Source organism: Melopsittacus undulatus, chromosome 6, assembly GCF_012275295.1.
Source record: "Melopsittacus undulatus isolate bMelUnd1 chromosome 6, bMelUnd1.mat.Z, whole genome shotgun sequence".
Classification (NCBI taxonomy): Eukaryota; Metazoa; Chordata; class Aves; order Psittaciformes; family Psittaculidae; genus Melopsittacus; species Melopsittacus undulatus.
Window position 1 is genome coordinate 16,510,241 of NC_047532.1, and position 20,418 is coordinate 16,530,658.

Here is a 20,418-nt window from a genome sequence, read left to right on the forward strand (position 1 = left end):
AAATTCTAAATAATTCTCAGGGACAAAAAAAAAGCTTTTCCAAAGTTACCTCGTTATTAAAACTAAGGATGTAGCAAGTAAAACATTGATCTTTGGTTCTCATTGTTTGCACTGTGTTAGTGGTTACATTCAGTGTTATAACAAATGTAGACAAAGGGTGAATGCATAAGTGGCCATGCAGCCATCGAACCCCTGCTGAGCAATTCCAGGAGTTTGCCCAGCTGGAGATTCCCAGTGTAATTCTCAGCAGTGGCTGCAAGTGATCTTTAAGAAGCTGGTTATGACCCTTTTCCTTCTGCACCTCTCTTCTGGTAGCTAAATTCTTTTAAGCAGTTTTAAACCCACGTGCAGAGAGAGTGTTGTTTTTCCTTGAAAGCATATTCTGCAAGAATGATATGGACTACATAGAGGAGAATGGAAAAATATGTGTGATAATGAATGGAATGGGCTGTCTATGAAACAACCTGTCTTAGGGATATAACTTTCCTTTCTTAAGGCACCAGGCTGCAATTCATGAAACAACCAGTGGCACTCTGCAGTACATCCTGGGCAGACACCATTGCACAGCCTGTCTGCTTGAGCCTGACAAGTCACGTTTGACTGGGCTCTCTGTTAAGACAGACCTGTGTGGGTGCCATCATACTAGATCTGGGAGCACTTTGAGTAGGAAAAGGTGGCATACTCTGCTGCTCACGTTGCAGAGTTTTGTAGAAACTGGTGTACCAGGAAATGAAACTATAAATATTTCTGATGCCTTTAATCCACAGCTTGCTACTTATTTCTCTATTATCCTATGAGGCTGGATGATAATAAGGTAAAGAATCACTGTATAATCCTATTATATCCACAGTTTCTTTCAACATTCACTTTTTAGACAATTGTGTAATTACTTCTCATTCATTTCCACCACTTATTATGGAAACCTTTTCATTCGACATCCTTGAAGCATCGCATCCCGTAGGTATGATGGGATATCTTGTGCTAAGAATAATTTTCCCCTGTAAAGCTTTTGAAGCATTATAGAATCTCATTTTTTCTAATCAGCACTCTAGTTTCTTGTGGGCTAAAATTAGGCTTCCTGTCTCTGGCATACGAGGCGTCAGCGTGTGTGACCTTCAAGCTGCCATCCGGCCTTGAAGTGCAATTTTTGCATCGGGAAATCTAGAGGCAGCAGCTTCACCCTTTTTTGCAGCAGCAGCAAGATCATCAGAAACAGTCAACTGAGCAGCAACTGCAGAAGGATCGCTCACAGGAAGCCATGTTACTGTGTGTGCAGAAAGCTCTCTCCAGTGCTGGAGTACTGGTGTAGAACAGGGCTGACCCTCTACTCTGTGTGTTCTTACCAGCCCTGAGGGGTTGCATGAATATTAATAGCTAAACTATAGAATGATAAAGAATCAATACTTTAATCTGCATAGGGATAATATGTATTCCTTATGCATTGTAAAGCTGCTGCACTACCGTGTCTGAATTTCACTTATATGCTAAACTCATTTACAAGCTCTCTGCTTTTGAATTACGCATACATTACACAGCCTGTTGCCTGCAACTGATTTATGACACTCTCATTGCACCTATGCAGATCTTTTGGTTTTAAGCGTCAGGCTGTGCTAGTTTTGGCTGGAATGGAGTTAATTTTATTAACATAGATAGTATGGGCTATATTTTGAGTTTGTGCTGGAAACAGGGTTGATAACAAAGGGATGTTTTCACTGTTGCTGAGCAGTGCTTACACAGAGTCAAGGCCTTTTCTGCTCCACTCCTCACCCCACACTACATCAGCAGGCTGGGGGTGCACAAGGAGTTGTGAGGAGACATATCCAGGATAACTTATCCCAGCTGATCAGAGGGATATCCCATGGCATATGGTGTCATAATCAGCATATAATGCTGGGGGAAGTAAGGAGACATTCAAAGTTATGTTTATCTCCCCAAGTAACCATTGTATTGATGAAGCTCTGCTGTCCCGGGGATGGCTGAGCACCTGCCTGACCCTAGAGAAGTGGTGAATTAATTCCTTGCTTTGCTTGTGCGTGCGGCTTTTGCTTTACCCATTAAACTGTCTTTATCTCAACCTGTGAGTTTTCTCAGTTTTAACCTTTGGATTCTCTTCCCAATCCCGCTGGGAGGGACTGAGTGAGTGACTGCATGGGACTTAGTTGCTGGCCTGGGTTAAAGTACAACACAAGCACTTAATGTCTTTTCTCTACTGAGCGAGAAAAATCATTTTGCATTAGTGGATACAAAAGGTTTTATTACTCACGCTATATGCTGCTCTTACTAACTTTCATATTAGTTCCACATTGTATCCGGTCAGTTAAATGACCATTTTTGCAATGCTCTCAGCACTTTGTTCACTGCAGCTACTGAATAATATTCTTTGTCCTCTCTCCTTGACGTATCAAGTACAGCAGCCGATAATATCAGAACTGAAGTTACAGCTTGGTAATCAGCATTTTAGGTGATTTTAATTATGATGGATGAAGGAGAAAAATGGCAAAAACATGCTTTCAGTACTACTGAGCAAATACGACATGGAACTGATACACAGAGCTTATATTACAGATCTGTCAAATTACCCAAGGATAATTTGGGTAGCTGGCAGATTCCCAGCTCATCAGTTCAGTAGCACAGGCAAACACATGCCGGTTAGTTTTGCTTGGGCTTGACATACAAATGTCTGACCATCACCAGAGCAGTTTTAATTGATAATGGACATCTGATTTGAAAATAGGTGTGTTCCCCTTTAAATGGTAGCTGTCACATCACATCACGTCACATCACATATGTCACGTCATGTTCCATTATATCACATTATATGCTGGCATGATGCAAGATAGCATGATGAGGGGCTAATGAAATGTGACAGCTAATACCTGCTAACAATTTGAGTGGTGGGTATCAGATCTGAACGTGTGCCAGACTTCAGCTGGGGGTTTGTGAGAAAGAGCAAAGTCTTTACCCAGAGATGGAGCTTTTCTTTAGAGGGTGACTTTAGCAGCTGCCCAGTTCCATGTTTATACCCGGTAGTGGTATATTTTATTTTTCATGCAGTGACTTAAGGCACCTTAAGGGACATTCTAATGGAGAGATTAAGGTCTGTCAGAAAACATGCAGAAATTTGACATATATGGCCTTCATTTCTCAGCTTCTGGCTCATTTTAGGTGCCAAAATGCTCTGGTGATTTGCCTAAAAATTTATGAATCAGATGAAGCCTTTGCTTAATGCGAGAAAGTTCAGCTGAGTGATCTACTAGAAAACATTCAATAATCTGCAAAATATGCTATACAATTTTAATGATTGGGTTAAGTTTTCACACAGTGTTAATACAGCACCCTCTGGGATCTCTGCAGGTTAAATTACAGTATATGCAAGAGTGAGTTATGACTTGAGTAAAGGCAATGGGGAAAGCACAGTGTGTGCAGCTTCCATTTTTCATTGCTTGCACTACATTTGCAGCAATGTCAGTAACATAGACCTTGGGGAATCAGAGTCATTGCTAAATCACAAGGGAAATTTCTCATGTAGCTCTTCCCAAATATTGATTGTTAGGCAGTCTTTGAAACCCACTATGTAAAGAATTTTTTTTGCTTGTAGACTGCAGGGATGCAAAGGTTTCTAAGTTAAACATAGTGGAAGATAAAATGTCTCATAATTGGTGAGGTTTTGCCTCGGGATTGTTGTTGTTGCTTTCTGCACTAAGTCTCATTAAAACCCTGAATAATTCCTGTGTCCTGCATTATCTGTTTAAAGAACTGATTGAGTTGTGAGTTATTCTTTTTGTCCCCAGTCTATTTTTCTTGGACCTTAATTTAATGAAAAAGACCAGCCATTTTCTGGAATTTCCATGGCATGATCATTTAGAGTGTAATTTAAAAACCTGGAAAAGTCTGCATCAATCACGTGTGTGTAGTAATTGCTGTGATAACTGTTTCTGGGTGCTTAATTATTATGAAACATTAAGACTGCATGTCCTTTTGTAATCCTTCTTGATAGCCTTTTAACTTGCACCATATCTATGGCATATCCTCCACTTCATAGACTGTATCAGTCTGAACAAGTAAGTCCTTTCGAATGCTCTTAAATTCTGGTTTCTTTGGGTACTAGGAGCAGTTAAGAGTGGTCATTATATTGAGAGTAACCATTTTTCAACTAATTAAATTGATTCTGATAACTCTCAAAATGTCAAAGCTTCAGGTCCCAGGAATCACTTGTGAGAGATGCTAAATTGACAGTGATAATTAATTACAGATTTTCACCCCTTGCTGTGTTTTACTGTAATGGGGTCTGTTTAGGATTATTTTTTGAGAGTTACTTGTTACTTGGAGCCTGCATCTTTGTGCTGTAATTTAGGCTGAACGTGTCTTTCAGTCTTGAGTAAACTCTATGTGAAATTTTAGAGACATTGTTTGTATCTTTTACTTGTTGGCTGTGTAAGATTAGGCTTATAAATTACTATTATGCACCCTAGGAGATGCACTGATTTTAGAGGTACTAAACTCTAACCTCTCTTAAAATCAGTGTAACTGGATGAGGGAGTGGGAGGAGTGTCCAGGTGCTGCCTTTGGGCAACAGGATGAGAGTGGCATCTCTGTTTTAGGATATCAGTGTGCTAGAAGCAGAGGCTTTCTTCCTGCATCATTGCAGTGGTGGATATTGATTGAGGTGCTTCCTTGCTGGTGTGTTCAGAGGGGGTAAATTCCACTAAAGTCTCTAGATCTTGTGTTTTCATTTGACTTAGCTGTCCTGAAAGCTGGAGCCAGTGAAGATAAACTCTAGGTGCAGTGACTGAAGTGGAGTTTGGACTCCCTACAGATAACACCAGATGTAGGTACCTGAGAAGGCTGAGCATTTTTAGTAAAACCTTTACATCTCTCACCTTTTGGTGACCTGCCAAAATCTATGCACTGTGCAGGGTACATGACTTTGATTGGACACTTTTCCTGTGGTTCATTACTTCAAATGTTTTTCTTCTATTGAGTGTGGCTGGTATAATTTGTTAATTTAATCCAGTTATTTATTTATTTTCACTTTTAATTTGTTGTGTTCTTAGAGACTATGGTTTGTGGATGCATCAAATAACTGCAAATATGTTATCACAGCTGTTGTGTTACAGCATAAACAAGGAATGAGAGAACAGTGGCTTGTTATTTTAAATACATCATAATTTTTAAATATATTGGATTTTAAATATTCCATTAACATAAATGCTAATAAATCCTTTCTAGGCTGTAATGCAGATGAGCAGGTATATAATATTTGAGTTTACCAGTAGAAGTACTGACATATTATTCTGGTTCATATCATCAGCTATATATTATCTGTCCAGTCTCTGGTACATATTTTTTCTTAGTCACCACCATTCTAGTGGTGGAATTGGCAAGCTTGCCATTCCTCATCTCCACTCTTATCTGCTACTGTACAACTAGATCCTGCTCCCAGCTGTGAATCAGGTTTGTGTCAGTCCCCTCACCCTTCTCTGCCCATACTCTGAAATAACTGGTCTAGCACTGTCACTTCATATCTGACTTTTATTTTTATGCTTTTCCTATTTGAATGGGCTTCTTCTCCCTGATCTCTACATTCTGGTTCTGCCTATTAAAACATGGGGAGGTCATCTGAATATCTTATTTTCTTTCAGTCCCTACCACACTCTCCACAAAGCACTCCTAGTTTTTCTTATCCTACAAACCAGTGTACATTCCATATAGATTAAGGTACAAAATATGCAGCACTGTATGGAACACAGCTATTGAATGAACAATTTACAGAGAGCTGTTTCTAGTATATGGTGATTTAAAGACATTGTGAGTGATGTCCCAAGCTAAATTCTACTGCCCTTGGCATTCATGCACAATACTTCTGTTAATTACAGTACCCTGTGGGTAAAGAGGGTTGAAGTTTGCCCACTGAATTATTTTAACGAAATTGTTTTAAAGACAGTCCCTTCTAACTCAAAGTCAGGAGTCTGTGAGAGGAACCCCATCTATGCTGTCAACTGACTTCAGTGTGGTATGGGCTTTATTATTTTGTCTTGCATGTGTCTTGTTCCTTGTTCCAAGCAGCAACTTGAGGTTCAGTTCAGAAAGGAGTTTGCTTTGTCAGTCTGTATTTTGAGTTAAGTACTTGGAAAAGCAGTACTTTGGGCCAAACAGTCTTTGTACTGATGCTATTTCTTGTTCTTCATCTCAATTACAGTAGGTCCTATAGAGATAACTGTGTGCGAAGGATCACAGTAGCAGTGGGATAACGACGAATGTGATGGCTGCCAGTAGTAAAAGCCCCAGGTGATGGGGATTTATGCAGTATGCTGGTGTTTTGTTTCTAGATGGTAACATTTATGCCAATGATTAACAGTGACTCAGGTGCTTTATTATAACTGGTTATAACCTCCAAATTATTAGCAAATGAGTGCAATACATAAGCTGTGTTATAATTAAAACTACTTTTGTACTTTTTCAGCTTTAAAACACAAAATATTAACGTTAATGTTTTCTTCATCATTAGTTTAATAGTTTGCTACATTCTAGTTTGCAATTACCTTTTTTTTCCCCCTCTATAAGACATGTAAAGTCATAAATAAGTTACAAAACTCTTGTCCCTAAATTGAAGGGATGGATGTGTTGTTGTTCAGTAACTTAGGGAGCTCTTTTCCAGCAGTAGTAGTGGGACATCAGTTTTTTTTCATGAGGTGCATCATTTCATCATGAAGGACTTAATTCCTAAGTGTGATAGATCTTCCAATGTTGGCTTCAATTTACTCTGCAAAAGCATTTTCAATGTTGGCTGAAGGCTCAGTAAGAGGGAAAAAAACCCCAGAATGATGCATCAAATTACAACATAATTAACAGAAAGTGGAGTTATGCAATGCATTAGGTTTGATATCTTTTACAGTAATGTTACTGCTTTTAAGCACGGAAAACATCAGCCTAAATGCTATTATTTCCCTTTAAAATAAGGCTTTTTAATTGAACCACATTAACAAATGTAAGTGATCTATGAGTGTTCTAGTAGTTTTTGGTTTGTTTGTTTAAGGCCTTAAAATTCACCACAGGATACATAAACATCTGTGTTTCATTATCTTGACAGAAAGTGGCTTATGCTTGATCTACTCGCTTTGAAAACTTGATGTTGTCACACTCTTCACATGTCCCAGGTAGTGGTGCTGTGTCCCGTCTTACTTATTTCTGAGGAATGTTTGCCACCACTGCATGCAGATCAAGGAGTGTCTTCCACCACCCTTGCTAGGTATGCCAGAGGACTAACTGGAAACAGTGGTTCCAGCTGCTCTGTAGCTCCTGATTCAGGGAACATCCAGCTCTGCATATATCCTAGGTGGATATGCCCAGTAACCAGTGAGGAAGTAGCTCTGTTTCAACATTGCTTTGCCTTGCAGAATGAGGTAAAGCTTAACTGAATGTGGGGTATTAAGTTAGTAAAAAGACTGCTGTTGGTGAACCCATGCACAAACTTGCTGATTGTCCCTTCTCTACAATATGTGGTAAGTCATGAGGCTGTGTGGTAAGTGATAAGGAAAGAAAGTGAAGTATAGAAGAGATGCTCGTCAATACAGTGTCTTGCCTTCTGTTTTCTCAGTGTTTTCTCAAAACCCATGGAGAAAATAAACAACGAAGTCACTGCAATGAGATTTCATTATTTTTGCATATGCAGAAAGGGGATAGGTTAAAGTTTAAACATTCAGGTACTTCATTTTCTCATGCTCTTTATTTTTTTCTACTCATTGTGCTTGTCCATGGCTTCTCATGTGCTATATATGGCACATGTGCTGTCCAGAATGCTACTGGGCATCTGTGCAAAATTACAGACACTTAAATACAGCTGCTGGAGTTTTGCCAACTTCTATTATTGGTCACATGTAGTGAATGACAGCAGCAGACAAAGCACTTCATGCAATCTTCCATTGATTCATACATTTGTGTACTCAATGTTTCTCTTTAAATACTAACCTTTTGTTGACTGGAACCCAAGTGTCCTCCTAGAATTATGTATCTGTAGTCAAAACCAAGAGCATCCTGAAAATTAGTGGTTTATTCCTGTGCTCCCTTTTAATGTTTCAGCTGTTACACTCTGGCTGTGACTTTAATGCTTGTACACATGTCATGGTGAAATACGAAATTGCTGTAAGATGTTCTGTCAGCTTAAGTTGTTTAAATTAGCTAGTAATGGTGACTGCATAGTGAACTGATCCCAGAAAAGCTGAGAGTTTAAACACAATCAAGTTAAAGAACCTTTCTTACATTGCATGTTCAGCAGTATAGCATAGCATATATATGAACATGTGTGCCTACAAGCCCCAAAATTTTAACAGAAAGTGATTAAAAATCTAAGTTTGTAATGAGGCTTGAGAATTGTTCCATTATTAGGTATGAGAAGAAAATTGTGACTGCTTTTAAAATAAACCAAATTAAAATGTATGCGTAGGGAGGAATACTTGACAATTCTGCTGCCACCTTTTGATTGTATCCTGTAGTTACAAGTAGCAGTTGAAAATCATTTAATCCAAATTATCATAGTTGAAAAAGGACATTTATACCTCTAAAGAGGAATAATTATTTAATGCATTGATGCTAGCATTTTAACTGAGCAGGTGGCCATCTTAGACACTTCACTTGATGTATGGCTTTATTAAGCAGTTTTGCTCAATCTGTGTAATAACTTATACATTGAAAATGAAAGGACTGATAAAAATAATAAGTAATGAATTGCAGCTATGTTCTATTAATTTTCTCAACCTATAAGGTCTTTACTATAATAAATTTTTATTAAATGTAACTTAAATCAGTGTTGCTGACCTTCACTGTCATTAAACAGATCTGGCTCCTTGCCTTCCATCTGCTTTCCTTGAGGTTTCTTGGAGATTCCTCAAGTGGCTGCAAGTCATGTCTTGGGACTGAAATGTCACCATCTCCTTTTATATTATACATTAATGCCCAATGGGTCAAGATTGCATATGTGTGTCAGATTCTGTGATGAGGCTCCTCCTTGGATGGAAACCCATCCCAGTGGGGGGAATGTCTCCTTTTTAAGCAGATGCCATGTGCATATCCAAGCATACAATGATATGAGGTACTTAAGTGCTGTGGTAAAACATTAGACAGCCCACCCATACCAGAAATTTAAGCATCCAGTGGTGTTCTTTGTTCATAAGAGCATGCTGTGAGGTTGGACATAGTGCCTGCTGAAGTATGGGTTGTTTTTTGTTTTGGTTGTTTTTTGTTTGGTCTTCTTTTGCAAGTTTTCTAAATAACAGATTCTGAGCTTGAACTTGATGGCAGGTGTGGCTGCCAGGTCTGGTATTCATTTCTTGGTTAATCTTCAGTGTTTTCCTAAATTACCAACCCACTGTGCCAGAAAGATGTTTTAGAATTAGTTCTTCAGGGACTAAGTAGTTGAAAGCTATGGTAATGAAGGCCATATAAATAACTACTATATTAACAGAGAAGTAATTACAAAATGTTCATGCTAAGATTGTTTTGAATATTGGTATCTGTTGTCAGTAGGGAGGGATTAAATTATTTTACAATAAAGATAATTTTGTGACAAATGAACAGTCTTCTTCACAGTGAAATTCCTTAATATGAGAATATGGATCTGTGCTTCACTGAATTACAGGCCAAACTGTCTATTGCCATGGAAGACTGTTATCTTGGCGATACAGATGTTTGAACCTGCAGCAAAGCTACTTTATTATTTTATTATTATTTTATTAATTATTATTACCTTATTAAGTTTAAATTTATAAAGGATTGAATCAACAAAGGGGTTAAATTGAAGATTAATAATTTCCTTGGGCTTAATGCTTAGAGTGTGGCTGGGATGCACAGTTGTTTCAGAACAGTATGGTTACAGGAGATGTGTGAGGGGGCTGCCAGCAAGGAACAGAAGCTGCCTGAAAGAGAGGCCTATGTTTGAACTGGTGACCCGTGCTTGAAATGTTTGTTAGTATGTTAACAAGCAGAAATGCGTATTTCCCAATTCCTGCTAAGAATGGGAAATAAGAACCTTGGAGCACTGGAAGTTATTTGTCAGGAGCGATTAGCAAGAGCTGAGACTTTATAGGAAAAATCATTTGAGAGGGGAGCCATGGTCCCCCCTGCAGACAGGCCAATTATGGAACACCGCAGAAACAGCAGCAATACAGGAATGGTTGCACAGAGCCCAGAATTCATCACTGTGGTTAGCATTACGGGTAAGTGGTATGGTTATTAACAAATGTTAAACTCTTGTCAAAGCTAAGTATTGCCAGCAGGAGTGAAATGCAGGAAGGGAGCTCTGGAACAAGCTGGAGCAGTCTGAGAGGGAGAAGTGGAATCTAGTTTAGATGGCCTTTTGTTGTCAGGGCACATTTTCACCACAGTAGATGAGAAATCAGGTTTGTAATTCGCCATAAAGGGTGATGCACCTGATTGCTAATAGTCCAAGCAAAACCAGAATGCACAGAAGTGCTCAATTATTTCATAAGACTGCCTCATGAACAGATTTTGCTCATTTGCAGCTGAGTTGTTTGTGCTTCTGTTTATCTCGGATACCCATTACACTTTCATTTACACTGTGACTGTGTCTGGCTATATCTGATTCTCACCAACTCAAGGCAATTAAAACTGCTGGCCTAGTGTCACTTGTCTCAAAACATTTGCTCTAAGACTGAAATATGTTTCATGGCTTCAGCTACAGAATGGGATAGGTTGATTATAAAAGGGCTAGATGAGTGGAATTGTTGAAAAAAAGACAAAAAATTAAGTCTGGTATTATCATCTAGCTGTAATGATACCTGCACAAAGACTTGTAGAGATGGTATAATGTAGAAGTCATTATGGTTAAGTGTTGACCCAAGTGATGTACATACACCCAGTTTCAGCACAACTTCACCTGTCAGTAGTTGTCCTCAGTAACAGAACAAATGCCTTAAAAGACAGTAAGGTAAGCTGTTAAAATTCATAGCTACCAGTAACTAGTCTGTGAATGCACAGTGACATGTCATTTGTCAGAGTGAAGACAAATTGGGATTTGAATGATGAAACTAAGATGTGAATGTATAGAGCCTGGATTTCTTTATTTTTATTGAAGATCATGTGTCTCTTAAGGGAGAAATGAATGACACAGTCCAGAAATGTTGACTGCTTCAAGGTGAAGCAGGTTAGCTAGGAGAAGCCCTGATCATGAGCAAGTCTGTCAACTGCAGAGAAGCACCTTTCCACCACCTCTTCCTTCTGTACTCTGTATTTATGGTTTGTCTTATATCATGTTGTTAATTTCCTGTTGTTGATGACCCCTTTCTCATATATTAATTTATTCCCTTGTGGCAGGCCTCAATAGGCTCAAATCAGTGCGTATAGGGAGACCACAATATGCTTAGACCCTATCACAGAGCCTAACTGTGAGGCATGCCAGCAGGATAATAGTATCCCCAGAAATTTGCCTGCAGCACTTGAACTGAAAGATGAGCTGTAATTTCCAGAAGTCCATGTCCTAAAAAGAAATGTTTCTTTTTCTCATCTGCTTCAATATGACAGTTGACTGTAGGCAAAAAATGTGCAGTTTTAATCATTATGTGTGGTAGTGGTGCACCTTGCTCATTTCTGATGCTAAATATATATATTGCTTTTTAAGTGATTGTCATTGGTGCTGGTCCAGGTTTGGTGCCTACACCAACTGCTTTGGTGTTGCTAAGAAAGGTAGAAGTCATTAACCTGATACAGCAAGAGTTGAGAAGGTGACATAACTGTTGACATCTCCTAATTTTATAGCTACAACTATGAATAAATTGGACTTCTCAGAATCCTTCCTTGATGCCCCTGTTCAGCAAAAGCTGTAGGAATATGGTTAACTTTGTAAGCATGCATTTAAATTCAAGTGTGATTCAAATATATTTGTGTGTTCTACTGTGCAGAGTTGGAGCGAATAGTGACTGTGTCTTTTTTGTTATGCAGGCTTAATTTAGCAAAGCACTTAAACATGCCAAACAGCAAGCATCTGGCCTGTGCTTGCAGTTCTTTAATAGCTGCCCCAAATGAATGACTTGGGGCATTCCAGAACTCTGGCATTCAATACAAACTTCAGCTACAAGTGAGACAAGGCTGGATTGACTGCAAAACAACATGGACTATAATTGTCTAGCTTTAATGGAACAATCACAACTCTTATCTGTGGCAGACAAAGGTTTACTTTTTGTTTAATGGGGAAAAGTGTCCACTGAAATATCTCAGTCGTGGTATTTCTTAGTTGCAACCCTTTATTTTCTCAACATACTCATAAAGATGAACTGAACAGGCATAAATGCACTTCCTTAACCAACTTTCTTACTGTCTTTGAATCTGTTCTTTTCTCTTCCAGCTCTGTGTTTAATACCAACATTTTATTTATGGTTGTTTAATGTTATTACATATAACTTGGTTTTTTTTTCCTACATGCAATCTTTTGCCTTACCTGTCTTAATGGACTAACATTAGGAATGTTTCTCCATGTGTTCATTAATGAAAGCTCTCACAGCCTTCACGTTCAAATAATTTAGTTCAGTAGGTGATGACTCAGAGATATAAACCACTTGTTTCTTTTTCTTGCAATTACCCAGCTGCCAGGCCATAATAGGATCATTCCCTTGGATGTTTCATCTTAGCTTATACCCCACTTTGGCAAAATAGCCATATCACTTACACTATACTTAATTTCTGAGAACACAGCTACTACATGAGTCATTATAAACTGAAAGTCTTGCTTTAGGATGTCTATAACTCTTGCCAGATCTCTTTTTTGGGCATATGAGAGTGTGTGTGTAATCCAGTGAGCTGATCTGTAAGCTGCTTCAAGATGGTCAAACTAACTCAAGGTTAAGGCTGAGCTCTCAATGCCTTTCTTCAGCATGGAATTTCTTTTTCTTATGAAGTATTCAAAAAGGCTCACAATAGAAATTTCTTGTCACTGAATTGTAGTTGAGAGCAGGGTAGCTCAGCCTCAGTCAGATCCATGTTCCAAATCATGTACATCATACTTGTCATTAGCTTCCTGCTTGTAAGCAATAACCAACCTACCAAGTTCTTAGTAATAGAGATACCTTACTCGACTTGGGAAAGCATTGAAAGGTGCATCACTCTCCACTATGTCACCCTCTTTAAGAATCTTCTCCCAAGTTCTCCCCTGCTCAGTCTCTCTGCTCCATTACCAAGAAAGCAAGCAGTCTCAGGTGAATTCTGGAAATTGCATGCTTGTTCCCAAGGGCCCAATCTCCTGTTACACAGCCTTATTTGGAATTGCCAAAGACAAAACAACGTATTCTGAGGCAACTGTGTCCCAATGCCTACTGCCTCATTAGGGAAAGGCAGAAATTTGTAATGCAAGCTGCCTCTCTAATATCCCTGAGTAGTGTAATACGATTCTGCTGAAGCTTCGACTTGTCGCTTTTTCAGGGTGAGATTTGATATACTTGCTGGATGAGATGTGATCAAAATATTTTGTTTCTCTTACTCTAGTAATCTAATTGTCGAAATGTAACATGACCCCTTTTCCTGGAGCATAACATCCAAATTGGCATAATCTGTCTGAATAGAAACTACCAGTTATTTCACATAAAGCACAAAGAACTTATGACTCCAATTTTATTGATTAGGGAGATAAATATCTACTTGAATACATCCTTGGAAATTTTGTTTAAATTATATGCTTGGCAAGCCAGAATTGTATTGGTACCGTGTTAAACTACTTATTAACCCACAGAGATACGTGGAGGTACTTGGGCATTATTCTCAAATATCACTGTGAATTTTTACATGTAAAAGAGGCCAGAGATTTGTGAATTGCAAATCTATGTGATCTGTCTGATGTTTGTAAATGAAAAACAAGATAAATGGCGGTCTCCTGGATTCTTTAATTTTCTGTTGTAGGTTACATGACGAATACATTTAAATACAAAATAAATATGAGGGGAAAGGATGAACGATTTTAATATGTTTAAAATGGCTACAGTGGCGGTAGTTTTGCACAGTGTCTATTTAACTAGGTATGATAAAGGCCATGGGTAATGTATAACCTGCTGGTGGTTTTCATCCACAGGGTACTGGTTCAAAAAACTGGCTGCCTGCTTTTCTTTCTTGCACCAACCAGTTATTGACTTCTGTCTTATGATTTGGGTGTGGACTAGATGATTTACAGAGGTCCCTTTCAACCCAAATGATTCTATGAATCTTTGATTTAGGACCTTTAGTTTTCATTTGTTCTTCCCAGTAGTGCCTTCCATGCTGTTGTATGAATGGAAAACACTGCAGAAGTATTTGTAAGTTTTTTCTATTTCTGTCCTTCATTTTGTACCCCTATCAAGGTTAAAATCTTAATGTCATCAGGCCAGGATAATACTTTACCAGGCATGACTTAGCAAGGTGAATGTGCTTCCTATGGAGCTGTACATGAAACTAGCAGTGCTAGCTGTGGTCTTGTATATTTTTATGATGGCTAATTCAGGAACTGGTTGTTTAGCTGAAGAAGGAGAGGGCTTAGGACAAGCTGCTTCACTAGAGATCACGCTGCAGCTGTCACATAAATAAACTCAAATGTGTAAACTTTACATGTATAATCTTGTAAATAAAGGCTGTACCTTACTGGATAGATATAAGGGAGCTCAACTGATTTCTTCCCTTTTCAGTCTTCAACTTTCTCAAGTTGATGCTTTTAGGAAATGCTTCTAAATGAAAAGCCTGTTAATACTTATGTTTGCAGAACACTGGTTTCAGGTATGAAGGCTCATGTCTCTTTGTATCAGAGAGACTGCAATGTCAATATTAGTTTGCAGTATAGTTACCCCACTGAAGTGGCTGTGTTATCCACCTCTTCCAGCAGTAAAGTGTCCCCTTGTTTAGAGATAGCAGATGCAGTAGAATGCCACTGCAGGGAATGGCCTCGGAGGCTTGATCTTACAAAGCCTGGGTCAGGACAATAAGATGGGTTTCCCTGGCAATAGCTGAAGGCAGGGCTCCCTGTTAAAACCATCTGTAAAAAGAGCTACATAGAAAAGAGAGAGCATCACCATGTAGACTCAAGGTGATCTATAGTGGTTCCTAAGTGCATACCTGGAACACATATGCACACTTATGCCTAACATGAAGAATTAGAATTAGCACTGCCTGTAGATGGTGGAGAACATCAGTCACTAGAATGAGGAAACTGGAATCTGGTGTCTCCTTGATTTATTAGAATTTTTTTTGGTACTATGATATTAACAAGTAAATTATCATTGCTGTGTTGATGAAAGTCTGTGAGCAGTCAGCATCACCGATGATCTACAGTTTCAGGGCATAAATACATGCTTAAAATAAAAATTGATACTTGTGGGGTGTGATACTAAAATTATCACTAGTTTGATAGGGGCACTAGTGGCATCAGTGTGTTTGTACTTTACTCACAGAAAGTAGTGAAGAAAATCAGAACTACCTATATGTTAGCAAAAGGTGAAATTTTGATCAGCTGTTTCTCTTTTTGTAGGGGTGACTTAGGAATAAGAAATAATTGGGAGAATTTGTAGTTAATAGGGCTGGAGATATGGGTAAAAGTACAATGGGAATGCATTGGAGAAATATCTATGGATGGGTAGTACAGGTGTGAGAGTACTTTAGTTACCATACATTCAAGGTGTACCATATGCTTTCCTTAGATGTTTAGCCAAGTATTCTGGCACAGCTTTAAAAACAACATGAATATATGGATAGGGGTTCATGTGTAGTTTGTAGGGGGGATTACAGCAGCTCTTGCAGCTCATGTGCATGTCAGATGTGTGAAGTGAAAATCTCTCCCATTAAGAAGGTGTGGATGCCTCTGTGCAACAAACTGGTTTGACCTCATTTTTCCTGTTTGCTGTTCAGTTCTAATGTGGGGCTTAAGGCAGCATGGATCACCTTCTGCTTGCTCTTTGTATCCTGGGTATACTTCCTTGCCTGTATCTTTGGTAATTTTACATTCTCATGCAAAAAGCAGCACCTTAAAGCAACTTCCCATTTTAAAGCAAGAAAAGTATGCTATGGAGGGAAGTGTGTTGTAAAAGAAACTCGGCAATACGTCCTCATAATATTGTTGTGGTTTAACCCCAATGAACAACTATGCCCCACACAGCCACTCACACACTCCTCCCCGGCGGGGTTGGGAAGAGAATCAGAAGCATAGGGTAAAAGAAACCTGTGGGTTGAGATATGAACAGTTTAATAATTGAAGTAACATAAACCACTAATAATAAATTGTAATGGAAAGGAAAATAACAAAAAAAGACAGAGAAATAAAACCCAAGAAAAACAAGTGATACAAATGAAAAACCATTGCTCACACTGACTGATGCCCAAGCAGCCAGCTTTCTCCCCAGTTTATGTACCAAGTATAACAGCATATGCTGTGGAATATCCCTTTGGTCATTTGGGGTCAGCAGTCCTGACTGTGTCCCCTTCCAGCTTCTCATGCAAGCCCAGCTTCCTTTCTGGTGGGGCAGCATGAGAAGCTGGGCAGTCCTTGACTTAGTGTAAACACTGCAACAGCTAAAACATTGGTGTGTTATCAACACTGTTCTCATCCTAAATCCAAAACCCAGCACTGTACCAGCTACTAGGAAAAAACCCTATCCCAGCTGAAACCAGTACAAATAGCAGCACTAACAGTTCTGCTACAATTAAGAAAAAAGCATAGACTGTTGTTGTACAAGACTAATCTCCTGCAGCATAAGTGTTGAAGAATTTATTTTCTAAGCAGGAGACATTGATCCTGTTGGCAGTATTCTGTTGCCATAACTTTGTTTACATCATGAAGGAAGAAATGATAGATGTAATAATCTAATTTATGGTGCTAAGAAGTGTCAATTGCTCACTCCACCACTATTGATCTAAGGCGTTCCAACTGGCTTATGCATCAGACCTTTGAAAGTTTCAGATAATTGGAGATCAAAGTAACAGTACAGTTTGGTGTGCATGATGTTTCCCAATTGCAATTGTCTCATTGATTGCACTTTTTAATTAAGGGATATGACTAATGAGTAAGTAGTCATTATAGAATCATAGAATCATAGAATAGCTAGGATTGGAAAGGACCTCAAGATCATCTACCTCCTACCCCCCTGCCATGGGCAGGGACACCTCACACTAAACCTTATCACTCATGGCTTCATCCAACCTGGTCTTGAACACTGCCAGGGATGGAGCATTCACAACTTCCCTGGGCAACCCATTCCAGTGCCTCACCACCCTAACAGTAAAGAATTTCTTCCTTATGTCCAGTCTAAAACTCTGCTGTTTAAGTTTCAACCCATTACCCCTTGTCCTTTCACTACAGTCCCTAATGAATAGTCCCTCCCCAGCACCCCTGTAGGCCTCCTTCAGGTACTGGATGGCTGCTATGAGGTCTCCATGCAGCCTTCTCCAGGGTGAACAGCCCCAGCTTTCTCAGCCTGTCTTCATACAGGAGGTGCTCCAGTCCCCTGATCATCCTCGTGGCCTCCTCTGGACTTGTTCTAACAGTTTCATGTCCTTTTTATGTTGAGGACACCAGAACTGCACACAATACTCCAAGTGAGGTCTCACAAGAGCAGAGTAGAGGGGCAGGATCACCTCCTTCGACCTGCTGGTCATGCTCCTTTTGATGCAGCCCAGGATACGGTTGCTTTCTGGGCTATGAGTGCACACTGAAGCTGGCTCATGTTCATTTTCTCATTGACTAACACCCCCAAGTCCTTCTCCGCAGGGCTGCTCTGAATTTCCTTTTTACCCAACCTGTAGCTGTGCCTGGGATTGCTCCGACCCAGGTGTAGGACCTTGCACTTGTCATGGTTAAACTTCATGAGGTTGGCATCAGCCCAGCTCACAAGTGTGTCAAGGTCCCTCTGAATGGCATTCCTTCCCTGAAGTTACAGTTTTTAACAGGCATAATGTGGTGGAAGAAACCAGCTTAAAAAAAAGATTAGTAAAATATTGGGGTGTTTGACTGCAATTCATGCCGATAGTTCTTTTAAATTGGATGTGCTTGGGCTCTCTTCAGTTGAAAATATTTACCTGGGAAGATTAATTTTCGGAAGTAGAAACTTGAGTTAATTTAGTTTTTTTACAGTTTAGTTTGCGTATATGTTTTTATCCATATAATGTAGGGCTTCTCTTGAGGCTGTATAGATATCCATGGTCTATCAAGAAGGAAAAAATAATTAACATTAAAAGAATGTGCAATCTTATAATAAGCAAAAGTTATAAAACATGAAAAAGAAAGTGTAAACCTTTTTAAGGATTTCAAAAGAGTAGTCTTTAGTATTTGTACATTCAAATTAGTAGGATCTAAAATTAGTGAAAACACCATTCAGATAAAGTTTGTGTTTGAATGTGGCTGTGTGGGAGCATTAACCTTCACAAAGTTTTAAATATATTTGAAAAGAAAACCCACCAAAACTAATTATACACCATTTTGCTTCCCACCAGCTTCCCTGAAGAATGAAGAAATTGCCCTCTTTAGGTCCTTTTCTACAGTTTATTCCATTAAAAATAGATCTTTCTTCTGCACAACAGGAAACACTGAAAGCCTGGTTTAAATTTTCAGGGAAACTCCTTTTATTTTTGATCCTTTGAAATTGTAATGTTAATACATTTTCAATTAAATATGAACAACTCTGCGCATCTCAGCATGAAGCACAAAGGGATTTTGGGACCCTTCCAATTACTAAGGCTTGAAGATTTTTTCTTAATTATTTAACTTTTACTCTATTTCTTTTTATTTAAATAAAAGTTGTGCTGTGGGGCTCCTTCTAACACGGAAACAAATATGACAGTATCCTGTTTGCCCTTTGAAGTAATTTATTATATAAAGTATGGATGGAATTTTAAGACAAGTCCTTTTAATATAATGTTATTTTGCTATTGCTTTTAGTAGCTGCATCACTGTACAAGATAAAAGCTTTTTTTTTTTTTCCTGGAGAAAGGGCAAAAAGTGAATCAAAACTGTACTAAATAGAAGTTCAGTTATTTTATCTTTAAATATGTTCATTTGATTGCCACAAAATTACTTTGACGTCTCCCCAGCCAATTTAGGCAGTCAGGTTCCTTTGTACAATATGCTGTCTAACTCTGACACTGTAAGACAAAGTGTTGATGAGTGAGAAAAAGGTATTTTACGTGCTACGATGTCTAAATGTGACTTTAGGTGACAACAGTTCAGAAAGAACCTCAGGTTGACAGACATTGGCTATATGTTCCCCAACTGTGAATAGCAGAGCATAGGGAGAGCAACTAACACCTAGATACAGGTGACAGCATCAGTAACAAATCATTATATTTGACTGATACCATTTAACACTTGCTGCTTTCTGTCAGTCACATAGAAGACACAGTGTACTAATAACATCCAATACAGACTTTAACTTCATGTGCTTAAAATGCTGTTTCATTAAATAGCTGTCTCTTACATAAGTGAGTAAAGTTGAAAGTTCAGGTTGCTGTGTTCCTGTCATTCCTCGGGTTGTGGCAGGTGTTGCAGAACAGCCCTGTGTGGATGGAGTGTGCCTGTTTCTGCCTTTCATATTTTGACTAATTTTCCTAAAAATGGAAAATAAAAATGTTTTTACTCTCCTTGTTACATTCCTTCACCTGAACAAAAGCATTCTGTGGTGTTACAAAGATTACCAAAATGCAGTTCTACTCATGATGATGTCAAATATGTCCATATCTCTCAAAATGGTATCAGTTGCTGCAATCTCAAAGCAAAATGGCATGCAAATTAGCTTTGTCTTTTAACAAAATATCTGAGAAGTTTTATTTGTCGTTTTCTTATATGTTAATTTAAAAAACAACCCCTTCAAAATCTGAAGAATAACATAATGTCTAATATTACTCCTAATAGTATCCACCCCCACTTTGTTTTATATAGTGTTATGTCCAAGGTGATGCTGGGACTGCATCATCTAATTAGTCACTGTTTACTTAAGAATACAGGTAAATTGTTTACAAATTTGGATTTCTCATCTTTTACCATAAAGTTACATGTACAGCCAGTAGCAAGGAATTTGATTTTCAATTGGAAAACTTAATTTCTTGTACTGAAATCAGTATTTAAAATCTATAGGTGCTCTAGAATGGATTTAGCTTTCTGACCTTAGACAACTAGGAGTGAATATCATGACAGCAGTTTTTGGCTTTGACTTTTTTGTGATTTATACCTATTGTTTTAGGGGTTCTCAGTATTGAAGTCAATGTTTATCACATTTAGTAGTAAACTTTATCGCCATATATATTCCACGCTCTTCGCCCAGAGCATGGAAAATAACAGGTATGTTTCATGAAGGCAGGTATTACTGATATTTTAGTAAAGCCATATTTTTTTCATTGAATGGAAGGCACACAGAGCTAGCAAACAATTCACTGTGGAATTCAGAGCCTTTTTTCCTGGTTTAGCAGCATGTT

General features: G+C 38.6%; 1 protein-coding gene across 1 annotated transcript in view; it reads left to right on the forward strand.

Moving 5' to 3' along the window:
- The window catches only part of AGBL4 (AGBL carboxypeptidase 4), a 952,894-nt gene that overhangs the window by 310,992 nt on the left and 621,484 nt on the right, over positions 1 to 20,418 (forward strand). The window lies entirely within an intron of this gene.